Here is an 8,423-nt window from a genome sequence, read left to right on the forward strand (position 1 = left end):
TACACTCTGAACTCACATATAGATAAAACATCACATACATACGTATATGCATACATGCATACATACATACATATAAACATACATACATACATACATACATACATACAGACAGACGTACGTTCATGTATTCGCTGGTTTATTACACGTCTCTGAACCGTATCGTCGATATACGATGGCTGTATGTTTACAGTTTAGTTTTATGAAACTCTCCACACTGTCTTTCTTCTGTATTGACTAATTGGTATTTACATTTCAGACAAACTATTACGTCATCTCACTTATACATTACAATATAAACATACATTCATATGTAAACAAAACAAAAATCCTTTCCGTTTTCTGGACGTCTTCCAAACCGCCATTGATTTCAATGCTAACTTATAAAACTTTTCTGCTTCAGGAAAATATTTTTAAAAAAATACTGTTTATATTATTTCCAAATATAGATTAATAAATAAATATTCGTGGTGTTATTGTTATTGTTGGTGTTATATAAATAACAAGAGCCATAATAATGATAACTATTATTGTTGTTGTTATTATTGGATTATTAAAATCATTGGACCAAAAGTAAAAAGAAAAATCGTGTACAAAATCCTTGCGGTATTTCTGCAGGACTTTTACGTTCTGAGCTCGAATTCCGCCGTGGCCAACATTGTCTTTCATCCTCCCGCGGTCAATAAAATAAATATCTCTGAAGCACTGGGGTCGATATGCGACCAAGCAGTCCAAGCACCACAAATTTCTGACCTAGCACCAAAATTAGAAACAGTTATTATTATTTTCAAAGCGTTAAACTGGTAAAATCATTACCGTGCCGGTTCGAATGCTTAGCAGCATTTCTTCCGATCTTTACATCCTGAGTTCAGTTGCCACCGAATTTGACTTTCATTCCATCAGGATCGACTAAATAAAGGACTAGTTGAGTCCTGGGGTTGATCTATTCGCCTAGCATCCTCTCTGAACAAGATTTCAGGCATTGTGCCTATAGTAGAAAGGATCATCATTATTATTTTTGAGTGAGAGAGCAGTGCATGCCATCAAAGCGAGGCTGGGGTACAAATATACGAAGCCCAGTGTACCCATCATGACTACTCGTTTGATAAGGGTACACCAGGCACATGCATCACAAACATCTGCGCGAAAAGGTGATCTCATATCAAGATTAAGAGCGCATGACCTTGCAGGTGGGGCCCAGTTAGAGTTTTCTTCAGGTCGAGTAGCCCATCCCGCTCAAAAGGTCCCTCAATAAGGGTTGTTTAAGGATGTTGAACGAAAGACCCATGTTTCCAAAGGTGAGTTATTCAAACCCCAAAGAATTCCTCTCAACACATGTCTATGATGTTTCCCACTACTTCTACTCGTGATCAGAGATGCACATATCGTCAGCCATTAAGGGACAGACTCAACAGGTTAAGTTCAAACAAGTGACAAGCAAATCTGTGATATTGAGTAGAATATTTAATGTAGCTTATCTTTTATACCAAGGAAAACAGTATACATGATAACACTTCCAATCAGTTGAGATGAGAAGTCATGAAAGCCACTGCCTGATACTGCATCGGGGTATTTTATTATTATTATTATTATTATTATTATTATTATTATTATTATTATTATTATTCAGTAGTTTTATTTTTATAACGTGCTTTCACTTCACTACCGAGCGCAGCTCTGTGCGCCTTGGGTACGTGCTGTGGTTTGCTGTGGTGCTCTTATGTTTACTGTATTGAAAGTGTTTTGCGTAGAATGTGTGCAGTACCCAGTAGTGCAATTTTCTGTATGTTATATATATTTATAAGTCCTCGTGTTTTTCTTATGTATTTGTCTGAATATTTTTTTTATTATACCTAAGGCACCTACTATGATAGGAATTGTTATTATTATCATTATTATTATTATTATTATTATTATTATTATTATTATTATTATTATTATTATTATTATTATTATTATTATTATTATCATCATTATTATTTTTATTATTATTATTATCATATACATTCAACAGATTAAACTGTTGGAAAAGAAAAAATCCTAACTCTGGGCTACAACAAGTAACCTTATATGCCAAGAACCCTCAACAGTATCCTTCCTGCCCCTAATAACACTGTTTTCTGGAGCTGTACAAAACTGGATTTTTATTATTATTATTTCTTTTTTATTACAGGTTTTGTTGGAACTGCTGGACTGTTGCGTAGCGGGCTTGGTACCATGCTATCCGTTCTTTTCAGTTATCTAATACTTTCCTTATTATTATTTTTGTAACAGTTCTACTGGGCACTCTATTCTGATTTCCTCTATATTCTTCTTGACACCTGATACTGTTCCCTAGGATCCAACGATAATCGACACTATCTTCACCTTCCTCATTTTCCATAGCCGGGCTATTTCGTACTTAAGAGGGTTGCATCTATCTTTTTATTGTCTTCCTTCTTGACTATTCGTGGGTCAAAGGTGTATGTAGCATCAACTATATAGTGCATGTGGTGCATCATGTCGACCACCACTAGAACCGGTCTGTTATGCTCCAACACCTGATCTGTTTGGATTGGGAAATTCCACAGGATTTTGCTAATCTCCGACTCCGCCACTCTCTGCGGTTTGTTCTCATACCATGTTTCGCCTCTCTCTAGCCCCCACTTTTCACACAGTTTCCAATATAGCACTTTCGTTACCTGACCATGTCTCCACAACTTATAGTGGCTTTCGTCATTTGTTTTTGATATCGGCAATGGGTTCATCCACTCAGATGCGGCACAGCGGAGACACTTGCTCATTCTTAAGTTTGGCCTTCCAATTCGTGGCCAAAGCTTGGTCTTCCGCTACCAGTATAGTGCTCTCAGTCTCTTTCTGTAGTGTTCCTTTCCTCACCTGTTGTGCCTACATGGAATTGATGATGTACTCACTTCTTGCGTAATTCTTCGTCATGTTCTTCTTATACTCCTTCCTTTATTTTCCCTTTTTTTCTCTGCTCTCAATATTCCCTCGTTCCTGACTGTCATTAGCAAGGTTTCCTTACTTTAGGCTAGGTATCTCATTAAACTCTCGAGTTCGATACGGACACAGTCTTCCACACTTATCAGTCCCCTTTCTACATTTGTTCTCTTCATGTATAGGTGATCAGTGTCTGCAGGTGGATGATGGGCTCCATGCATCTTTATGAGCTTTCTTGACTTCCTGTCCATCTCCTTTAGCTCCTCCTCTGTCCGCTTCAGGATTCCAGTGCCATACCGACCTTCTGCAACTGCGCGCGTGTTTATTGCCGAAATTAAGATTCTGGCATTCAGCTTTGAAACCAATATTTTTCTCACTCGCCATAGGTACTCTCTTTCTGTCTTTTCCTTTATGCTGTGGTGTTTGATTCAATCTGCCTCAAGTATTCTCAGGTATTTATAGCTGGATTGAGGTTGCATTGCCTTCATTAGTTCACCACTTGGCAACCCTATGCCTTCTGTTCTGACGAGCTTTCCTCGTTTCATCACCATCGTAGCACGTTTTGAGAGCCCAAACTTCATTTTAATATCATTGGAGAAATTCTACACAGACTGGACTAGACTGTCCAGTTCTGCCTCACATTTATGAATAACAAGTCGTCCATGAATAACAAGTGCTTCAGTTTTTTCTTACCTCTTCCCAGGTCATACCCCAGCTTTGTTTTCTGTAGTATTTCACTCAAGGGGATCATTCCCAGCACAAAAATCAGTGGGGTCACATTGTCCCTCTGGAAGATTCCTCTCTTGATTTTCACCTCTCCTAATACTTGATTCCCTGCTGTCAATTCTGTTCGCCAACATTTCATATTGTTCCATATAAGGTTTCTGATGTTTCCTGCTACTCCATATATTTCCATTGTTCTTATTATCCGGCAGTCTGATATCATATCGTATGCTTTACGATAATCAATCCATGCCATACTCAGGTTTGTGTGTCTTCTTTTGCAGTTTCTGATAATTACATAATCGATTAAGAGTTGATCCTTCATTCCCCCGACTCCTCTTTCGACACCATTTCTGTTCAGTAGCAGCCCATTTTTTACGAAGTATCTCTACAGTTCACTGGCCAAAGCACCTGATATTAGTTGCCACATTAGCGAAAGACACGTAATTGGTCGAAAGATGGATGGAACTTTTCCCTTTCCAGGATCCTTGACGCATAACAATGTTTTTTCCCCCTTTGTCATCTAGCTGGGTACTGCGTCTTCCTGCAAGCACTCATCTAGCAGTTTCGCAATCCTTTGATGGGAGCCCTCCCAGCTTCTTCATCCAATAACCTTGGACTCCATCTGGTCCTGAACTCTTCTAATTTCGGAATTCTCTTAACTGCTTTTTTATCATTCCTGCGGTTATTTTTATGTCTTCTTGGCCTTCTATATTTCTTAACCTATCATGAATTTCATGCAGCCACTCCACTTCATCGTTATGCTCTACAATTTAGTTCCAGATCCCTCTCCAGAATGCACTGCTTTCCTCTGCATCTGACATCATTGTTACGTGTAACTGCCAATCTAGTTCCTGAAACAGTTTCTTCTAATTTTTTTCAATGAAAAAGCAGCGCATTCCTTCAAAGTGACACTAGAGTACAAATATACAAAGCCCAATATACCCAACATGACTACACATCTGATAAAGGTACACCAAATACATGCATCACAACCGTATGTACGTGACATATTGATCTCATATCTAAATAAACTGTGCATGACCTTGCAGATGGGGCCCAGTTAGAATTCTCTTCAGGTTGATTAGCCCATTCCGCTCGAATGGTGACTGAACAAAGTTTGTTTAAGGATGTTGAACGAAACACCTAAATTTCCAGAAGTGAATTATTGAAATCCCAAAGAATTCCTCTCGACAAATGGCTATGATGTTGCCCCACTACTTCTGCTCATGATCGGAGATGCACATATCATCAGCCACTCAACTGATTAAGGTCAAGCAACTGAGAAACAAATCAGTGATATTGAGCAGAATATTTGCTGTAGCCCATCTTTTATACCAAGACAAAACAATGTACATGATAACACTTCCAATCAGTTAAGATCAAAAGCCATGAGAGCTAATGTCTGGTACTGCATCAGGGCATTTATTATTATTATTATTATTATTATTATTATTATTATTATTATTATTATTATTATTATTATTATTATTTATTATTATTATTATCATTGTTATTATTATTATTATTATTATTATTATTATTATTATTATTATTATTATTATTATTATTATTTATTTTTATTTTTTCATTGAGTGAGAGAGCAATGTATGCCATTAAAGTGACACTGGAGTACAAATATACGAAGCTCAATATACCTAACATGACTACAGATTTGATGAGGGTACACAAGGCACATGCATTACAACCATATGTGCACAACATGGTGATCTCATATCAAGATTAACAGCGAATGAACTTGCAGGTGGGGCCTAGTTAGAATTTTCTTTAGGTTGAGTAGCCCATCCTGCTCAAAAGGTTCCTGGATAAGGAAGGGTTGTTTGACGGATGATAAACAAAATACTCGTGTTCCCAGGGGTGAATTATTGAGACCCCAAAGAATCCCTCTCGACAAATGGCTATGATATTCCCCCACTACTTCTGCTCGTGATCAGAGATGCACCAAGGGACATGCTCAACTGGCTAAGGTCAAACAACTAAACAACTGACAACCAATTTGTGGTATTGAAAAAAATATTTGCTGTAGTCCATCTTTTATACCAAGACAAAGCAATGTACATGATAACACTTCCAATCAGTTAAGATTACAAGCCATGAGAGCCACTGCCTGGTACTGCATCAGGTCATTTATAGTTATTATTATTATTATTATTATTATTATTATTATTATTATTATTATTATTAGTATTATCGTTGTTGTTGTTGTGTCGTTATCATCATCCTCATCATCTTTATAATTACTGAACGACATCACCATGTTCCAATGCAAAGGCGTCTTCAATATGAAACCATATTCACAGTAGAATAGAAATTTTTCCTCCAGCTTTACCCGGGGCACATTACGTAGAGCAAAATATTGTCCCCCCGCAAATATTCCAGCATCAAATCGATTCCTGGAGAAGCCATTTTACCAATTTAGATCTAATTGCAATATTGCAATTCAGATGGAGCCATAACAACAACAACAACAACTACTACTACTACTACTACTACTACTACTACTACTACTACTACTACAGCAACATTTTCTTGACATTATTGGATTAAAAGAATCGTTAGAGTTTCAGAGAAATGCTTTGCGGTCTTTGTCTCCAGTTCTTTACTTTCTCAATTCAAATCATAAACAAGCCATCCCGAGATATCAAGAGATTGTGGAGGCAACACGCACACATACACATATATACATATGTGTGTGTGTGTGTGAGAGAGAGACAGACAGACAGACAGACAGAGACAGAGAGAGACAGAGAGAGACAGAGAGACAGAGAGAGAGACGGGTTTCTTTCAGTCTCCGTCAACTAAATTGACTTAAAATTCTTTTGTCAACCCAGGGTTGTAGTAGAATACAATTGCCAAGTTACCACACAGTAGGACTGAAACTGGAGACATTTGGTTGAAAAGCAAACTTATTACCGTAGAGCAACGTTCGTGCCTGTAAGGATTGGTAACATAAAGTACAAGTCTTTGTAACATAAAGTACAGATTTTGCACAAAAATCGATTGCGACGACTTCATATCACCTCAAAATTGCTGGCGTAGTGACAATGTAAAGATTTATTAGGATGGTGTAAGAGCATATCTTTGGAGAGTGATACAAAACAGCCTTGCTATATCTGGCCCGGTTCTTTGCTTTTCAATTTCGAACCCCAACAACTATGTCTTACATTCCTCTGGGAGTTGGTAAGATTAAGTAAAAAATCAAATGTTAAGTTCTATGATATCGACTGACTCCATTCCCTTAAGATTGCTGGCCTCGTTTCGAAAGCAGACACTGTAGTTATTAATACCATTAGTATTGATTGCTGTTAAGGCGGCGAGCTGGCAAAATCCTTTGTGCACCGCACAAAATGTTAACCAGCATTTCTTCCGGTCCTGACTTTTCACTTTCACGGTCTCGAAAAAAGTACCAGTTAAACTTGTGCTGAAATTAGATCGCTTATCATTGTTGTTAAAGTACCGAGCCGGCAGAATGTGAGGCTATCATGTTCACTGCAGATGAAATGACCTTGGCCTTCTTTGGAGTAGATAAGGAGGGAAGTTTGAACAGCACGGATTGTCTCTTTGTCTATGGCTCAAAGTGATGAAGCCAATACACATCCTGGGTTCGGAATCATTCAAGGAGACCAGCCGGATCTGACTGAAACAATGCCAGATTTTCTCGTGATGTGATCAATCTGGAGCGCATTTGATCTGGTGTCAGAAGACAAGGGCACCCATGCCTTGCCAAATTCATTGTGCAGAATATTTTAAATTCTATCACAGGATATTCTAATAGTATTGGCTATTTGATTCATAGTCAATCGCTTCTAGTCTGTTACTATGTGGTGAAACAGGGTCAATGTTTTCCTCTGTGGTGGCAGTTGCAGAGCGTCCAGACCATGGGTCATCTTCAAGACTCACCCATACCCTCCTAAAGTCAGCTGCCTACTTTTGCACTGTCGATAAAGCTGAAACGTCAACCCCCTGATGTAGCAACAATGTCAGTATGAACGGTCTTGGGGGTTAAACCCTTTTTCTGCAGGTATTTGATAACAGCACGATGCCAATTTCTTTTCCATTTTCAAGACAGGCAGTTACTAGTTATTTCGAAATCCTCTTTGAACAGTCAGATTACCTTGGGAAAAACAAACGTGGTTATTTATTAGGTTGTACAAAAAATAATGGCCGATTTTAAAAATAAGCCTATATTCTTGAAAAACTGAACTTATACAATACAAAGGCTTAATCATTCAAAACATGATCTCTGAACAGCTATGCATTTCTCCCATCGATTAACAAGGTCATCTATGCCTCTTCGATAAGAGCTGAAATTAATCTGTGCAAGATTTCACAGCTCTAGCGTCACTCCTTCATAGTCAGCCTATAATCTTTTCAGCCCACTCTCGTATACAATGTAAGTGGATATGTGAATATATGTGTGTGTGCATGTGTGTGTATTTGTGAGCATGTGGGTGAATATATATCTGCAGTCCTACGACTCATGAAGCCGGTTTACTTGATTTCCGTGCCGAGTAGCCGGCCCAGATCACAACACTCCCTGAACGGAACACTTGCAATTTTAACAGGTGATAAGTGTATCACATCGACACCTCCATCATTACCACTACCACCACCACCACCACCATCACCACCACCACCATCACCACCACCACCACCACCCCCGAAACTTAATTTCATTGAATCTTAAGGCATTAAGGAGAGGAAAAAATTGACTATGATGGAAATGAACCCAGAGCATAAAG

The sequence above is a fragment of the Octopus bimaculoides genome, chromosome 12 (genome assembly GCF_001194135.2).
Source record: "Octopus bimaculoides isolate UCB-OBI-ISO-001 chromosome 12, ASM119413v2, whole genome shotgun sequence".
Taxonomy (NCBI): Eukaryota; Metazoa; Mollusca; class Cephalopoda; order Octopoda; family Octopodidae; genus Octopus; species Octopus bimaculoides.